Source organism: Triticum aestivum, chromosome 2B (assembly GCF_018294505.1).
Source record: "Triticum aestivum cultivar Chinese Spring chromosome 2B, IWGSC CS RefSeq v2.1, whole genome shotgun sequence".
In the NCBI taxonomy this organism is placed as follows: Eukaryota; Viridiplantae; Streptophyta; class Magnoliopsida; order Poales; family Poaceae; genus Triticum; species Triticum aestivum.
Genome location: NC_057798.1, coordinates 725,740,499 through 725,758,982, shown reverse-complemented (window position 1 = coordinate 725,758,982; position 18,484 = coordinate 725,740,499). Strand labels below are relative to the sequence as shown.

Sequence of the window (18,484 nt, the reverse complement as noted above, 5' to 3'; positions counted from 1 at the left end):
GTGAGAATGCTCTGCTTTTCGAGGCGAGAGCGGCGTGGAGGTTTTATAGGTGGTTGCTGGGTGCTGGCTTCGTCCAGTTGGCCGATGTGACATTATTCCTCGGCTTCACGTTTTTTTTTTTGATGATGGAAATTTCTTCCTATGTTTGGTTTATCGCATGTGCAAAAGATTAGCATCTAAACCAAGAACATGTGCTAAGTAATGCTGTGCCAGGTAACATTTCCTCCTCGTTGAGATCATTGTCCTTTTGGTTCATTTGTTAGGTACTCCTATGTCTATTTTTATTTTGTGCGTGTGTATAACATGTACCATGAGTCGCTCTGCAAATGCTTAAACCCCTAGATGTATGTCCTGCTCATACTTTGCATTGAACTGCATTTTGTACACACCGAGCGGTACTAAAATGACCGCCACAAAAAGAATACTACTCCTTTTTGGGACGGAAAGGAATTTGATTTGGGATGGGAGGACAATTAGAAGGAAACAATCGTTCACTTATAACCCTTGTAAAAAGATAGTACTAAAATTTCAAGATAAAGGAGGCACGAGATAAATTTCTATGAACTACATGTTTGTTTAGCATAAAGTTATTTGCAGTTCTTTTCACGGGATGCAAATAATCATAATCCCTCCATTCCATAATGTAGTGCATATAGGCTTTTTTTTTCATAGTTTTAAATAGCTGCTATAGCTTTTTGAGCAGGGAGCCACTAAATGGTACTCATGTACAATAGTCCACTAATAGCCGACTATAGCTGATTTCGAGGACTGCCACTATTTTACATAGCCCGCTATTTAAAACATTTTTTTTGAAATATCAAACCTCACGAACTTTGATCAAGTTCATAGAGAAAAATGCCTACATTTAGAATGTCAAACATATATCTTTATATTCATCATAAGATGTAGTTTCATATTTTATATATTTCGTATTGTAGATATAAACAGTTTTTCTTATAAACTTGATCAAAGTTTGCACAATTTAACTTAAAAAAGAATCTATAAGCGCTGCATTATGAAACGGATGGAGTATTCGAATAAAAGTATTGCAATGCAAATTGTATTTATTCTCCGTGTTTATGGATTTTGCGTTGTTTTCTAAAGCTTTCACGCACTAACAATTTTGCTAGGTTCATTCAAAAGGCCGTAGAAAAGTTCTCAGAAACTGCTATAGGATGAAGAAATGAGCCACAACCGCAGTAAAGGTCGGTTCTTTTCGTATGCAGATCATGAGAAACTGCCCGAGAGTCAACTATGTGCAAAATCTCTATGAAGTTGGAATCCATTCCCGCAAAAAAAGAGGGGGTTTGAATCCATTTCTTTTCTGTTGTTGCAGTCTAAGACTGTTATGTGTGTTGAGTAGGGATGAGACGCGGACGGTTCACTCGGGCTAAGGTGTAGGGTTTGCAGTTGCAAAATAGGAGTAATTTCATGCACAAATAGGGGAGAATACAAAAAATATATAATGGTGCGTATGCAAAGGGCCGGGTGTATGCTCGTTGTGTTTGGATTCACCTAATGCTTCCTTCTGAGTCAGTAAAAATCTCCTTTTGTGGAAAGATATACAGTGAGATAGAGCTGAAGTACAGAAGTAGTGAGCGATTCCACACTCCACATTTGTGCAGTTTTTAGCTACTTCTGCTGCAAACCCAGAAGCTGGTCTGGAAGCAAAAAATAAGCGGGGCAAAAGCCCTTGCGAGCTTTCTGAGATGGGTATATCCAAACCCAAAGTAGAAAGCAAGGCACCGCCGTGCCGCCACACAGCTGGGGTCGCCGCCGTGGCAAAGGCATTTCCATGTCAAGCTGACTGTTCAACTGCACATGGAAGGAGCGGGGCGAGCTAAAGGTAAGCTGGAGTACGACACGCTGACACAGTGCTAAGAAAATGGAAGGAGGAAGCAACCATTTTTTGTAGTTTGCTATCCGGTGAGGCCGGTGACGACGCGCTTGTGTGCTGGTGCATGTGCCCCGGCGCTTTCTGCAGCAGGGCGGGGCGCCCAGTAGCCTATCCGGCTTACACGATCCTCCGCACTGTTTATGCCGCGCGATAGATACGTATACGGTAGCGCTATACCCTTGCCGGAGTTGTAGCTTTCCGTCATCATCCAGGCCACGTACGTACGCGTCCACGTCCACTGAGGCGAGCTTGCAGTGACACTTCCTACTGCTAGCTGTGGCTTATTTTCCAACCCAGTCCAGCCAAGAGCGGAGTCTTTACGATGGCCAAACGTGCCGCCACCGAGGACCGTGAAGAAGGCGCTCTCGCCTCGCCTCGTCGCGTCGTCGTTGCCGGTAAAACGGTCGCCGGCGCCCGCACCGGCCGACCGCACACTCCGCGATCCGCGAGGCACCACAAGATTCGATCCGAATATGACGCGGCGCCTGCCCAGGTGCCACCGAACGCCGTGCCCCGGCGCCCGGCACATGGTCGACGGATCGAGCGGGCGTCCGTGGTTAAGCCGTCGCCGTTGCCGGGGAGGCCGCCGTCGTGCACCAGCCCCACCCATGTGCCGCCGCTAGCCGTGGTGGGCGTGACCCGAAGCGCCTCGGGGCGGCGGAGGGCCACGGGCTTTCGCCGTGTAAGGGTCAGACTCGGCTTGTGCAGCATGATTCATTAGAGATGCAACTTGTGCTTGTCAAGTCCACATCACTGTGACTACGTAGGAACAAAAATTTCCCGTTGGTTCCAGTGTCACTGAACAGCCCAAGCTCTCTCGTGTTGCCACTTGCCACACGCCACGCGCCGCTCCAAATTCGAACGACCCGACGATCGGGCTGTGCGTCCCTCACAGAGTCCGTACCACATTCCTGTTCCAGGCCCCGAGAAGATCATTTCCACGACCTGGTAGGCCGATAAACAATGCTACTCCGTACTAGAAGAAGAAGACGAGAAGCGTGTCAAGTTGCAGCGAGCTCCCCTCATCTTTTATTTCAGTGACGTGGATCATGCGTGCATGCATGCACACACCGATTGGAAGAAAGCAACTGTCCAGCTGAGCCCACGGTTCCGGAGTCCTTCACATCTTTCCGGTCTCGTCTCCCCGGAGTTCCGGCGGGCGAGCACATGCGTATGCCGGTATGCGGCGGCGCACGGCAGTCAAACTTGGAACGTGCAATCATAGTTCCAGGAGGAGTACTGCTCTGCATGTGCCGACCGATGACATTGTGTTCAGATTTTTTGGGTTTCTTCTTTGGATGTACTTGCTGTAACAACGTATGGCGGTATGGGTGCATCTCCTTGTTTTCGATAGATGGTGCTCAAGTCGTCAGCTACTACACGGCGTGCCAAACTAGAGTGCCAACCTGAAAAATTGCACGTCCAACAGTTTGGTAAAAGCTGGCAAACGGAGTTGACATCAGATACTTACTATTGGTAGAGTAAATTTAGCAATATGCAAAGTAGTGGCTGTAGTTTAGTGGTGAGAATTCCACGTTGTGGCCGTGGAGACCTGGGCTCGAATCCCAGCAGCCACACTACAATTTTTGTTGTCCAGTTTGCAGGATATGTTCAAAAGAGAGAGAATCAAAATTTGACGTGTGTGCCACATAGCAGACAACGCATCAGTATACTTGTCACGTCCAGTTCTTTTTTTGCCTCTTGTCTCAAGGATCTTTCTCTCTCTCTAATCAGGCCAGAGATTTAGCGAACATGCCAGACTACAGCTCAAACAAAAGGATAGTATATCTTGCAAGCACAAAATCCTTTACTAGTACACATATCTGGTTTATACAGTACAGTAACAGTACAGACATATGCTTCCAAACTTCATTTTCTCGTAATATTATCCATGGATCTGACACAAAAGCGCCAAAAGAATAAAAAAGAAGGGAGAAAGAATCGGGAGTGCGTGCAACAAAAGTGGGTATGGTGCCATTTTTTCTGTTTGCGCCAGCGAAGCTGGGAAAATAAATAAAGGAAAAGATAAAGAAACAAATAAGTACAACTTTGTCGATTGAAAGGGTATATCTGAATGTTACTTTTGAATTTTTGTGCACCGTACATTACGTTAGACAGAATTCCTGCTTTAGGAGTCAGGACAGAGTGTCATTTGTCTTGATGCACCTCTCGCTGTATCACATTTCAAGATTAGCATCCACGACATGTAATAATCGATTAGTTTTGACACGTAGCAACGTAGTACGAGCCCGTCCTTTCGTAATGCCAGATTGCCACTAATATATGTTTCATCTGCTAACTCATTAACTTGTTCTGTTGCGATGGGGCTGGTCAGATAATCATAGCAAAATTTATCCTTTCTTAAGAAGATACAAATTTCAGCAACATGTTAGGAATTTATGGAAGTTTTTCTGACTGTAAGTTCTTGTATGCAGATGAGGCATAATCGTATCCGGGCATAAAACTTTGTACATATTACTGCTAAATCATTGATAAAGGTTCAGCATAATTGTTTGGATACTTGAATGTGCTATGTGTATATTTGTGTGCTAAGGGCATCTTCAACGCCGACTGCCGGAAGCAGACACGGTATTGTCCGCGGACTGGTCCAGATCAGTCCGCAAACAGTGATGCGGGAACCGGCCATCCAAATGTGTCCCTTAAAACTTCCGTCCTTTTTTCAAAAACTCCACGAGTTCAAAATAATAGCATATCAAATCGTCGATCATTTAAAATATTTAAATACAAAAGTAGTTTTAATATTAAGATTCAACTAAGTTTCAAATAAAATAGTTCAAACTTGAATTCAAGTCGCACATATGTTCTAGTTGTCCCTTTTAGCCGCCCACAAATGCTCAGTCAAATCTTCCTTGAGCTGATCATGAGTTGCTCAATATCGATTTTGTTGATGCATCTAAACAAACTCATCAACCGTGGTTGGATTCTGATGTGGGAGTTGGATAGAATCACCCATTTCTCAAATTTCATACCTCTGGCAACATTTCCACCCTCATCCTCTACTATAATGTTGTGCACGATCACACCACATGTCATCCTCTCCCACAAGGTCTCTAGATCTCATTGATGACCAGGTCATGATCAACTGCGAAATAGGCCTAGAGCACGCACTAATAGAAAACATGGCTTTCGTTCGGGCCAGGTTAGCCCATTAGTCCCGCTTTAGTCACGAACGGGACCCATGGGCCCATTGGTCCCGGTTCGTGAGGCCAGGGGCCTGCCGGGCCTCGTGGGGCCATTGGTCCCGGTTCGTCTGGCTCCTTTGGTCCCGGTTGGTGGGACGAACCGGGACCAATGGGCCTCCCTTCTGGCCCACCACCATTGGTCCCGGTTGGTAGCCTGAGCCGGGACGAAAGGGTCTTATTTAGTACCGGGTCAAGCCACGAACTGGGACGAATGAACCAGCCAGGGGAGAGGGCTTTTGTGTGTAAAACATTAAAAGCAAAAAGAATTTTCGTAAAATAAATAAAAAAGCAAAAAAAGAAAATAAAATAAATAAGTAGAATCAAAATAAAATAAATAAGTAGAAACAGTTTTTTTGATAAATAAAGCAAAAAAGAAAGAATTTTCATAAAATAAATAAAAGAAGCAAAAAAGAAAAGAAAATAAATAAGTAGAAACAAAATAAACTTTAATAAATAAGTAAAAACAAAATAAAATTTTATAAAACCTCTAGTATTATTGAAACTAAAATTATATAAAATTTATGCAACTAAAATTATCAAAGTATTTTTTGTACAAAACATTAAAATAAAAAAATCATAAAGAAATTTTTTGTTAGAAACTTTAATAGCAAAAAGAATTATCATAAAGAATTTTTTGTTAAAACTAAAATAACAAAATATGTTTTTGAATATAATGATAAAACATAGTAAAAATTAAATAGCAGGAAAAAGAATCACTCAAAAATCTATTTTTATAGTAAAGCTATTCAAAATCTAGTGATTCACACAAATTTCCAAAAATTCAAATTTAAACTATTCAAATTAGAAAACAAATGGCACTAACATAAAGTTTATAATTTTTATTACCTAAAAGAAAAAAGAATGATTGAAAAACTTGTAAGTATTTTGCTGTATGTAGAAACAAAATAAAATAAACAAAGCAAAAAAGAAAACAAAAAAAATAAAAAAGGGCCGCCTAAAGGGCCACCACGGCCTGAATGCGACTAGAAACCCAACAATGGGCCAGGATTCAGGCCCGCGGTAGGCCCAGTAAGCCCACAGGCACATAGTGACAGATTAGGCCTGAAAGCCTGCTTAGAGAGGAGCTCGAGAGGGTTGGCGCACCGCACCTTATAAACAGGTGCGTCTCACTCTCAGCTAGTGAGGTGTGACTAAACTCCCACCACCACGCCGTTGTGCAAGGCCCATTCGTCCCGGTTGGTGACACCAAACGGGACTAAAGGTGGAATTGGTCCTGGTTCATCGCACCAACCGGGACCAATGCCCCCCCTTTAGTCCGGGTTGGTGCCACCAACCGGGACCAAAGGCCTCTACTTCCCGCCCTTTGGGCTCCTGAAAAGAGACTGCTACGTCTTGAGCTTGCATTGGTTTTCCTTGAAGAGGAAAGGGTGATGCAGCAATAGTAGCGTAAGTATTTCCCTCAGTTTTTGAGAACCAAGGTATCAATCCAGTAGGAGGCTCCTCACAAGTCCCACGCACCTACACAAACAAACAAGAACTCGCAACCAACGCAATAAAGGGGTTATCAATCCCTTCACTGCCACTTGCGAAAGTGAGATTTGATAGAGATAATATGATAAGATAAATATATTTTTGGTATTTTATAATATAGATTGGAAAGAAAAAAGTAGATTGAAAGCTTATATGATAAGAGATAGACCCCGGGGCCATAGATTTCACTAGTGGCTTCTCTCAAGACATCATAATTATTACGGTGGGTGAATAAATTACTGTCGAGTAACTGATAGAAAAGCGAATAATTATGAGATTATCTAGGCATCATCATGTATATAGGCATCACGTCCATGACAAATAGACCGACTCCTGCCTGCATCTACTACTATTACTCCACACATCGACCGCTGTCCAGCATGCATAGAGTATTAAGTTCATGAAGAACAGAGTAACGCAGTAAGAAAGATGACATGCTGTAGAGGGATAAACTCATGCAATATGATATAAACCCCATCTTTTTATCCTCGATGGCAACAATACAATATGTGCCTTGCTGCCCCTAATGTCACTGGGAAAGGACACCGCAAGATTGAACCCAAAGCTAAGCACTTCTCCCATTGCAAGAAAGATCAATCTAGTAGGCCAAACCAAACTGATAATTCGAAGAGACTTGCAAAGATAACTTAATCACACATAAAAGAATTCAGAGGAGATTCAAATATTTCTCATAGATAAACTTGATAATAAACCCACAATTCATTGGATCTCGACAAACACACCAAAAAAAGAGTTACATCAAATAGATCTCCAAGAAGATCAAGGAGAACTTTGTATTGAGATTCAAAGAGAGAGAAGAAGCCATCTAGCTAATAACTATGGACCCGAAGGTTTGTGGTAAACTACTCACAACTCATCGGAGAGGCCTTGGAGATGATGTAGATGCCCTCCGTGATCGATTCCCCCTCCGGCGGAACATCGGCGAAGGCTCCAAGATGGGATCTCTCGGATACAGAAGGTTACAGCGGTGGGAATAGTTTTTCATGGTCCTCCTGATGTTTTTGGGGTACATGGGTATATGTAGGAGGAAGAAGTAGGTCGGTGGACGCTCGAGGGGCCCACGTGGGTGGGTGGGTGGGGGGGGGTGCCGGCACCCTCGTGGCCACCTCGCTTGTTTCTTGACTTCCACTCCAAGTCCTCTGGATCATGTTTGTTCCAAAAAGATTGCTCCTGAAGGTTTCATTCCGTTTGGACTCTGTTTGATATTCCTTTTCTTCGAAACACTAAAATAGGCAGAAAAAAACAGCAATTCAGGCTGGGCCTCCGGTTAGTAGGTTAGTCCAAAAATGATATAAAAGTGTAAAGTAAAGCCCATAAACATCCAAAACGGGTAATATAATAGCATGGAACAATCCAAAATGGGTCATGCTTCATTTTCTTCACACAAAAATGCTCCCATCTTGCACACCCCTGATGACAAGCCAAGCAATTGTTTCATACTTTAGCAATCTCAAACTTTTTCAACTTTCACGCAATACATGAGCGTGAGCCATGGATATAGCACTATGGGTGGAATAGAATGTGATGATGGAGATTGTGTGGAGAAGACAAAAAAAGGAGAAAGTCTCACATTGACGAGGATAATCAACGGGCTATGGAGATGCCCATCAATTGATGTCAACATGAGGAGTAGGGATTGCCATCCAATGGATGCACTAGAGCTATAAATGTCTGAAAGCTCAACAAAATAAACTAGTGGGTGTGCATCCAACTTGCCACGAAGACCTAGGGCATTTTGAGGAAGACCATTGTAGGAATATACAAGCCAAGTTAAATAATGTAAAATTCCCACTAGTATATAAAAGTGACAACATATGAGACTCTCTATATAAATAACATGGTGCTACTTTGAAGCACAAGTGTGGAAAAGGATAGTAACATTGCCCCCTTTTTTTATTTTTTGGGCGTTTCTTTTTTTTGGCCTTTCTTTTTTTTATTTGGCCTTTTTTATATTATTATTTGGGGACAATGCTCTAATAATGATGATCATCACACTTCTATTTATTTACAACTCATGAATTACAACTCAATACTAGAACAAGATATGACTCTATATGAATGCCTCCGGCGGTGTACCGGGATGGGCAATGAATCAAGAGTGACATGTATGAAAAATTATGCATGGTGGCTTTGCCACAAATACGATGTCAACTACATGATCATGCAAGGCAATATGACAATAATGATGCGTGTCATGATGATGAACAGAACAGTGGAAAGTTGCATGGCAATATATCTCGGAATGGCTATGAAAATGCCATAATAGGTAGGTATGGTGGCTGTTTTGAGGAAGATATAAGGAGGTTTATGTGTGATAGAGCGTATCGTATCATGGGGTTTGCATGCACCGGCGAAGTTTGCACCAACTCTCAAGGTGAGAAAGGGCAATGCACGGTACCGAAGAGGCTAGCAATGATGGAAGGGTGAGAGTGCGTATAATCCATGGACTCAACATTAGTCAAAAAGAACTAATATACTTATTGCAAAAATCTACAAGTGATCGAAAACCAAGCACTACGTGCATGCTCCTAGGGGGGTAGATTGGTAGGAAAAGACCATCGCTCGTCCCCGACCGCCACTCATAAGGATGTACAATCTAAGAACACCTCATGTTTCAAATTTGTTACACAACTTTTACCATACGTGCATGCTACAGGACTTGCCAACTTCAACACAAGCATTCTTTAAATTCATAATCACCCAACTAGCATGACTCTAATATCACTACCTCCATATCTCAAAACAATTATCAAGTATCAAATTGATCATAGCATCCAATTCACTTCCTATGATAGTTTTTATTATACCCAACTTGGATGCCCATCATTCTAGGACCAATTTTATAACCATAGCAAATACCATGTTGTTCTAAGAGACTCTCAAAATAATATAAGTGAAGCATGAGAGATTAACAATTTCTACAAAATTAAGCCACCGCCGTGCTCTAAAAGATATAAGTGAAACACTAGAGCAAAAACTATCTAGCTCAAAAGATATAAGTGAAGCTCATAGAGTATTCTAATAAATTCCAATCAAGTGGGTTTCTCCCAAAATGTGTGTACAGCAAGGATGATTGTGGTAAACTAAAAAGCAAAGACTAATATCATACAAGACGCTCTAAGCAAAACACATATCATGTGGCGAATAAAAATATAGCTGCAAGTAAAGTTACCAATAGACGAAGACGAAAGAGGGGATGCCTTCCGGGGCATCCCCATGCTTAGGCTTTTGGTTATCCTTGAATATCTTGGGGTGCCATGGGCATCCCCAAGCTTAGGCTCTTGCTACTCCTTATTCCATAGTCCATCAAATCTTTACCCAAAACCTGAAAACTTCACAACACAAAACTCAACAGGAAATCTCATAAGCTCCGTTAGTGCAAGAAAGAAAAACCACCACATAAGGTACTGTAATGAACTCATTCTTTATTTATATTGGTGTTAAACCTACTGTATTACAACTTCTCTATGGTTCATACCCTTACATACTAGCCATAGATGCATCAAAATAAGCAAACAACACACGAAAAACAGAATCTTTCAAAAAGAGAACAGTCTGTAGCAATGTGTAACTTTCGAATACTTATGGAACTCTAAAAATCCTACCAAAATAGGACGTCCTAGGAAATTTGTCTATTGATCTACAGCAAAAAGAATCAACGCAAAATCACGTTTCTGTGACTTATTGAATTTTTATCGTGAGCGCAAAGTTTCAGTTTTTCAGCAGAATCAAATTAACTATTACCATAGGTTATCCTATAGGTTCTACTTGGCACAAACACTAATTAAAACATGAAAACACATCTAAACAGAAGGTAGATGCAAAATTTATTACTAAACAGAAATAAAAACAAAAAAAAAGTAAAATTGGGTTGCCTCCCAACTAGCGCTATCGTTTAACGCCCCTAGCTAGGCATAAAAGCGAGGATAGATCCAAGTGTTGCCATCTTTGGCACTTGATTCATAAGTAGCTCGCATGATAGATTCATAAGGTAATTTAACTTTCTTTCTTGGAAACTGCTCCATGTCTTTCCTTAATGGAAATTGGAATCTAATATTCCCTTCCTTCATATCAATAATCGCACCAATCGTTCTAAGGAAATGTCTACCAAGAATAATAGGACATGAAAGATTGAAATCTATGTCAAGAACGATAAAATCTACGGGCACATAGTTCATATTTGCAACAATAAGAACATCATTGATCCTTCCCATAGGCTTTTTAATGGTGGAATCCGCAAGGTGCAAATTTAAAGAGCAATCATCAAGATCATGGAAACCTAGAATATCACAAAAAGTTTTTGGAATCGTGGAAACACTAGCACCCAAATCACACAAGGCATAACACTCATGATCTTTAATTTTAATCTTTATAGTAGGTTCCCACTCATCATTAAGTTTTTTAGGTATAGAAACTTCCAAATTAAGTTTTTCATCATAAGATTGCATCAAGGCATCAACAATATGTTTAGTAAAGGCTTTATTTTGACTATAAACATGAGGAGAATTCAAAACGGATTGCAACAAGGAAATACAATCTACTAAAGAACAATTATCATAATTAAATTCCTTGAAATCCATAATAGTGGGTTCAATGCTATTTAAAGGGGATAATTAGATTTATGCCCCTAGTTGTGTCCCACTCGTCTGTTTTACCCCTAATTCCCAAAAGTCACCGGTTCTGTCCAAGTCACTTTGCTCCTCTTATGCTTTTGCCCTTTGACCGTTTGACCATAAGTTTGAAAACTTCATAACTAATTCATACTAAATCATAAAAGTGCAAATAAGATACCAAAATGTTCAGAAAAGCATCACCTATATGTCAGTGTCATTTGCATTCATGAAAAAGTGTTGGAAAGTGCACATCCGAGTTTTAGCTCTTTTGATACCACCATGAATAGTAAACTCTAAAAAATTCAAAAAAAATCCAACAAAAATATGGTGGCAAAGAACGACAAATGTTCTAAGTGCTTGCCAAGTTTCATTAGGGAATAACATTCGTGGGTGCCGCGGCAAAAAAAACAATCAACACCCAAAAATAGATTATTATTTTGCCACGACTTCCACAAATGTCGTTCCCTAATGAAACTTAGCAAGCACTTACAACATTTATCGTTCTTTGCCACCATATTTCTTTTGAATTTTTTTGAATTTTTTTAGAGTTTACTATTCATGGTGGTATCAAAAGAGCTAAAACTCGGATGTGCACTTTCCAACACTTTTTTCATGAATGAAAATGACACTAACATATATGTGATGTTTTTCTGAACATTTTGGTATCTTATTTGCATTTTTCTGATTTTTTATGAATTAGTTATGAAGTTTTCAAACTGACGGTCAAATGGTCAAAGGGAAAAAGCATAAGAGTAGCAAAGTGACTTGGACAGAACCGGTGACTTTTGGGAATTAGGGGTAAAACAGACGAGTGGGACACAACTAGGGGCATAAATCTAATTATCCCTATTTAAAGTCTTGACCTCTCCAATCCCACTTTTACCAAATTTAGCATCAAGATCTAAAAGCTCTGAACCATTGGGACGCCATTTAACTAAAGTTGACTCATCTCTAGTCCCCTCATTATTAAGATTCGTATTGCAAAACAAAGATTTAATAGGGGACACATAAATAACTTTTAGATCTTCATCATTATTTTCTTCTAACTTTTCTGGTTTGGCAGCCATCTTATTGACTAAGGCGGCTTGCTTATCAGAAATTTGGGCTATAGATTTTTCAAGATGAGTAATTTGAGAGTTCAAACCATAAAATTCTTTAGACATATAATCAAGCTCTTTGTTCATATACCCCATAAAACTTTTTTGTTCTTTAAGCTCCTTTCTGAAAAAATTATTATGCTCAAATTGCAAAGTCATAAAACTTCTAATGTTTGATTCAATCTCTTCCAACCTTCTAAGATGAAGGTCGTTGTTCTTGGGCAAAGCCATAAGGGCAAACAGGCACACAAGAAGACAAGCGGAAGAGAGGAGATTGGGAAAGAGAGGGCGAATAAAACGGCAAAGGTGAATTGGGGGAGAGGAAAACGAGAGGCAAATGGCAAATAATGTAAGTGCGAGGGAGATGAGTTTGTGATGGGTACTTGGTATGTCTTGACTTGAGCGAAGACCTCCCTGGAAACGGCGCCAGAAATCCTTGTTGCTACGACTTGAGCTTGCGTTGGTTTTCCTTGAAGAGGAAAAGGGTGATGCAGCAATAGTAGCGTAAGTATTTCCCTCAGTTTTTGAGAACCAAGGTATCAATCCAGTAGGAGGCTCCTCACAAGTCCCACGCACCTCAACAAACAAACAAGAACTCGCAACCAACGCAATAAAAGGGTTGTCAATCCCTTCACGGCCACTTGCGAAAGTGAGATCTGATAGAGATAATATGATAAGATAAATATATTTTTGGTATTTTATAATATAGATTGGAAAGATAAAAGTAGATTGAAAGCTTATATGATAAGAGATAGGCCCGGGGCCGGAGATTTCACTAGGGGCTTCTCTCAAGATAGCATAATTATTACGGTGGGTGTACAAATTACTGTCGAGCAATTGATAGAAAAGCGAATAATTATGAGATTATCTAGGCATGATCATGTATATAGGTGATGGTGTCCTGGACTAGGGGGTACTCACCACGTCATCTCCCGATCAGTTAGATTGGGCAGAGGACCCCCGTGGCCGTATACTCATGGGCCAGTTCAGACAGCTGCCGCATACAAGGAAGATTCCACAAGACTTGGTGATCAAGACAACGACTTCTCCCCACCGGCGTATTCGGCTAGGATTCTTGTTATACTAGGCCTCTGGTGCATTATATAAACCGAGGCCAGGCTAGTCGATAGATCATATACATGTTGGGGAACATAGTAATTTCAAAAAAATTCCTACGCACACGCAAGATCATGGTGATGCATAGCAACGAGCAAGGAGAGTGAGTCCATGTACCCTCATAGACCGAAAGCAGAAGCGTTAGCACAGCGCGGTTGATGTAGTCGTACGTCTTCATGATTCGACCGATCCAAGTACCGAACGTACGGCACCTCCGAGTTCAGCACACGTTCAGCTCGATGACGTCCCGCGAACTCTGATCCAGCAGAGCTTCACGGGAGGGTTCCATCAACACGACGGTGTGATGACGGTGATGATGTTGCTACCGACGCAGGGCTTTGCCTAAGCACCACTTCGATATGACCGAGGTGGGATATGGTGGAGGGGGGCGCCGCACACGGCTAGGAGAGATTAACAGATCAACTTGTTTGTCTATGGGGTGCCCCTTGCCTCAGTATATAAAGGAGGAGAGGAGGGGAGGGGCCGGCCCTCTCTATGGCGCGCCCTAGGGAGTCCTACTCCCACCCTTCCATGTAGTAGGAGTAGGAGTGGAAGGCGGGGACGCAGCCCCTCCCCCTAGTCTAATTCGGACTAGGCCTTGGGGGGTGGGGGGGGGGGGGGGCGCAGCCTCCCCTCTCTCTTTCCCCTAAAGCCCAATAAGGCCCATATACTCCCCGGCGAATTCCCGTAACTCTCTGGTACTCCGATAAATACCCGAATCACTTAGAACCTTTCCGATGTCCGAGTATAGTCGTCCAATATATCGATCTTTACGTCTCGACCATTTCGAGACCCCTCTTCATGTCCCTGATCTCATCCGGGACTCCGAACTTGTAACATCCCAAATTTTCAATTTGGAATGTGATAAAATAGATCATTAATGCACATCATATTTTATTGCATTTTGGGTTTGATCCTAGAAATTCCAAGCAACTCAAGGACCCTCGGAGAGAGTTGGGGATTTCGTTATTTTCATATTTGAGTTTTCTCAAATTTTGAAAATAGGATCATTTGATTTTATTTATTTTATCTTCAATTATTTCGATTATAAAAAAATATGAGAGAGGGAATAAAATGACTTTCCCAAAATAAAGAAATATTGAGGATTTAATAATAAAATCAAATAAGTTTTTATTTTGGATTTTATTGCTATTTTATTTGAATTAAGGAAAAATGCGCGTTTTTCAAAATTGCATTTAGGCCCCAAATAAATGTTCATCTTGTCCGGCTTGATTTTAGAAGTGTGGGAAAATTTATTTCGGGATTTTTGGAGTCAGTTTAGTATTACTTTCATTTGATTTTCCATGCAAATTTTATTTAAAAAAAAATCCGAACCGACTATGGGCCGGGATCGGCCAGGACTCCTCTGGCCGGGGTCTTTATATAGTGCCACCCCGGGCCGCCGCCAGCCCCAGCCCACCCGAGCCGCCGCCGCCCCAAACCCTAGCCGCCACCGCCCCGCGCCGCCTGCCGCCGCCGCCCCGCGCCGCCACCGCCGGACCCGCACGCCGAGGTTGACCCCATCACCGCCGCCATTTTTTTAGAAAAACCATTCGGTTTGTCCATCGGTTTTCGTCGATTTTTTAGATCCGTTTTTTTATTAGATCGGTTTTTTTCGGTTTAGGTTAATTAGCAAACGTTCGCTCGTTCGTTCGTTTTAATGAACGTGTTTATCGTTTAGATCCAGATAACGAACGTTCGTTCGTTAATCTGTTCGTCGTTTTCTTTTTCTCGGATTTATTCCCTGATTTTTCTGATCACGATTTCTGATCCGATTTTTGTTTTAGTATAACTTTTCGCTCGTTTATCAGAATTAGTTGATTCAAGCGCCTAGAGTTTCGTCTCGAAACCCTCTTTCCGTTTAACCTACTCAAACAAGTTTTTGCCACTGTAAAATTTTGACTTAGGTTCAGATTAGTAAACGAAGCTTGTTTCTTTCGCCGTTTGATTTTCATTGCTTCGTTCGATTTGATTCTTTTTGCCAACCGGAGTTGTTAAGTTGAACTTTCTGGTTAGATCTCTTATTTGAGTTTTACCTGTGCATTAGATGAGTACTTATTGTATGCTTGTTTGTTTGTTTGTTTGCGATAGAGTACCGGATTGCGCCACTTGCTACTTCGAATCCCTAAGTTTCGCGGATCATCAGCAATGCAAGTAACACTTTGATCATACCTCTTTACTACCCAGTTTTATGCATTAGATCAATCCTCAAACAATTTGTAGGACCTTGAAGTATGTCTAGAGGGGGGGGGGTGATTAGACTACTTGACCAATTAAAAACTTAACCTTTTCCCAATTTTAGAGTTTGGCAGATTTTAGTTATCTTAGGACAAGTCAAGCAATCATCACACTATTCAAGCAAGCATGCAAAGAGTATATAGGCAGCGGAAATTAAAGCATGCGACTTGCAAGAAAGTAAAGGGAAGGGTTTGGAGGATTCAAACGCAGTTGGAGACTCAGATGTTTTTGGCGTGGTTCCGATAGGTGGTGCAATCGTACATCCACGTTGATGGAGACTTCAACCCACAAAGGGTAACGGTTGCGCGAGTCCACGGAGGGCTCCACCCAAGAAGGTTCCACGAAGAAGCAACCTTGTCTATCCCACCATGGCCGTCGCCCACGAAGGACTTGCCTCACTAGCGGTATATCTTCACGAAGTAGGCGATCTCCTTGCCCTTACAAACTCCTTGGTTCAACTCCATAATCTTGTCGGAGGCTCCCAAGTGACACCTAGCCAATCTAGGAGACACCACTCTCCAAGAAGTAACAAATGGTGCGTTGATGATGAACTCCTTGCTCTTGTGCTTCAAATAATAGTCTCCCCAACACTCAACTCTCTCTCATAGGATTTGGATCTGGTGGAAAGAAGATTTGAGTGGAAAGCAACTTGGGGAAGGCTAGAGATCAAGATTCATATGGTAGGAATGGAATATCTTGGCCTCAACACATGAGTAGGTAGTTCTCTCTCAGAAATGGTAAGTTGGAAGTGTAGGTTTAGTCTGATGGCTCTCTCTACGAATGAAGAGGAGGTGGAGGGGTATATATAGCCTCCACACAAAATCTAACCGTTACACACAATTTACCAAACTTGGTGGGACCGATTCAACAGACTCGGTCGGACCGATTTAGTAAACCTAGTGACGGTTAGTGATTTTCGGTGGGACTGGCATGCAACTCGGTGAGACCGATTCGGTTAGGGTTAGGGCATAACGTAATCTCGGTAAGACCGATTACACAAACTCGGTGAGACCGATTTTGGTAATAAGCTTTCCAGAGAGTTGGTTAGGTAAACTCGGTGGGACCGATTTGCTCTTTTCGGTGAGACCGAAATGTTACAAAAGGGAAACAGAGAGTTTACATTGCAATCTCGGTGGGACCGATCGCTCACTTCGGTTTGACCGAAACATTACGAAGGGAAACAGAGAGATTACAATCCCATCTCGGTGAGACCGAGATCCCTATCGGTAGAACCGATTTGCCTAGGGTTTGTGGTAGTGGCTATGACATTTGAAATTGGTGGCGCCGGATAGGAAGAATCGATGTGACCGATTTTGGCTTTGGGTTTAGGTCATTTGTGGATGTGAGGAAGTAGCTGAGGGTTTTGGAGCATATCACTAAGCACATGAAGCAAGAGGCTCATTAAGCAACACCTCATCCCTCCTTGATAGTATTGGCTTTTCCTATAGACTCAATGTGATCTTGGATCACTAAAATATAAAATGAAGAGTCTTGAGCTAATGAGCTTGAGCCAATCCTTTGTCCTTAGTATTTTGAGGGATCCACTTTCATCATCCATGCCATGCCATTCATTGAGCTTTCCTGAAATATATGTCTTGGAATAGCATTAGCTCAATGAGCTATATGTTGTTATGAATTACCAAAACCACCTAGGGATAGTTGCACTTTCATAATTGCATGATTAGGATCTGATTAATATGTGGGTTTTTGGGAAGTAGATGAGGTAGTACCTATTACCTGTTTTATTATCAAACCCTTGGGAGTTACTTCTACGTTTGCTTATTATGCCATGCTATGCTAGTAGACGTGGATTGGGTGAGTGAATATCCATGACAGATGTGAGATTGATATTTAAGGTGGCAACTTTAATACACATCTGGGTGGATTGAGGCACTTGGGTATTCCAGGGTTGCCTGTTTGTTTTTGGACCGCCACCCAGGCTCAAAGGGATCATAAGATTATTCATGCTAGAAACTTCCGTGTGCAGCCACATCCTATTATGGGCTCTAGCATAGTTGATTAAGTCGTGCGAACTCTTACAGTGGTAGACTAGCAGATGTAGGGGAAAGTAGGTGTACGGGTCTACCCAATCATAAGGTGCTAGCGCTTCTGAAAGACTATGTCTCGGTCATCCATTTCTCAAACACCATGTAGTGCGAGAAAACAAACGGAGGCGATCGACTCTTGTGGGCAAAAGTGTGCAACCTCTGCAGAGTGTACAAACTAATCATGATTAGCCGTGTCGCCGGTTATGGACGTCTTGAGTATCTAGTACTTGGATTATCATGTGAATCTCATCATGTTACTTTAATTAATATTGTTGGGTTTTAATGATGATGCTTAATTGGGATTGAGGATGCTGTCAACCATTCTCAATGTTTAACAACTACCATGATAGTTAAATAAAATTTATTCCTTTGTAGTAGGGAAAAATTGGCTTTATGCAAAACTGTAACCATAGAGCTTTCCACCAGCCATATATGCATGTAGTATAGCCATGTCATTTTATTACTCTCTATGTGTTACATTGCCAGCATATTCCATGGGCTGACCCGTTTTCGGGCTGCAACATTCATGTTACAGACTTTTCAGACGACGAGTAAGATACTTTAGGATCGTGGTCCTATACTCAGTGATGCCGTTGGAGTTGATGGACTCACTTATCCTCCAAGCCTTTCGCTGTTATCGTTATTAGATGGCCTTAAGCCATATTCATTGTAATAAGCTCTCTCTTGAGATATTCGATGTAATAAGTGTGTGATTGCCACTCTGTTATAAACCTTCAAGTACTATGCGTGTCAGCATTAC

General features: G+C 41.7%; 1 non-coding gene across 1 annotated transcript; it reads left to right on the top strand.

Annotated features, from left to right (window-relative positions):
- Positions 1 to 3,402: 3,402 nt before the first annotated feature.
- TRNAH-GUG (transfer RNA histidin (anticodon GUG)) lies at positions 3,403 to 3,474 on the top strand. Its single transcript has one exon. It is a non-coding gene; the product is annotated as a tRNA-His (tRNA).
- Positions 3,475 to 18,484: the final 15,010 nt, after the last annotated feature.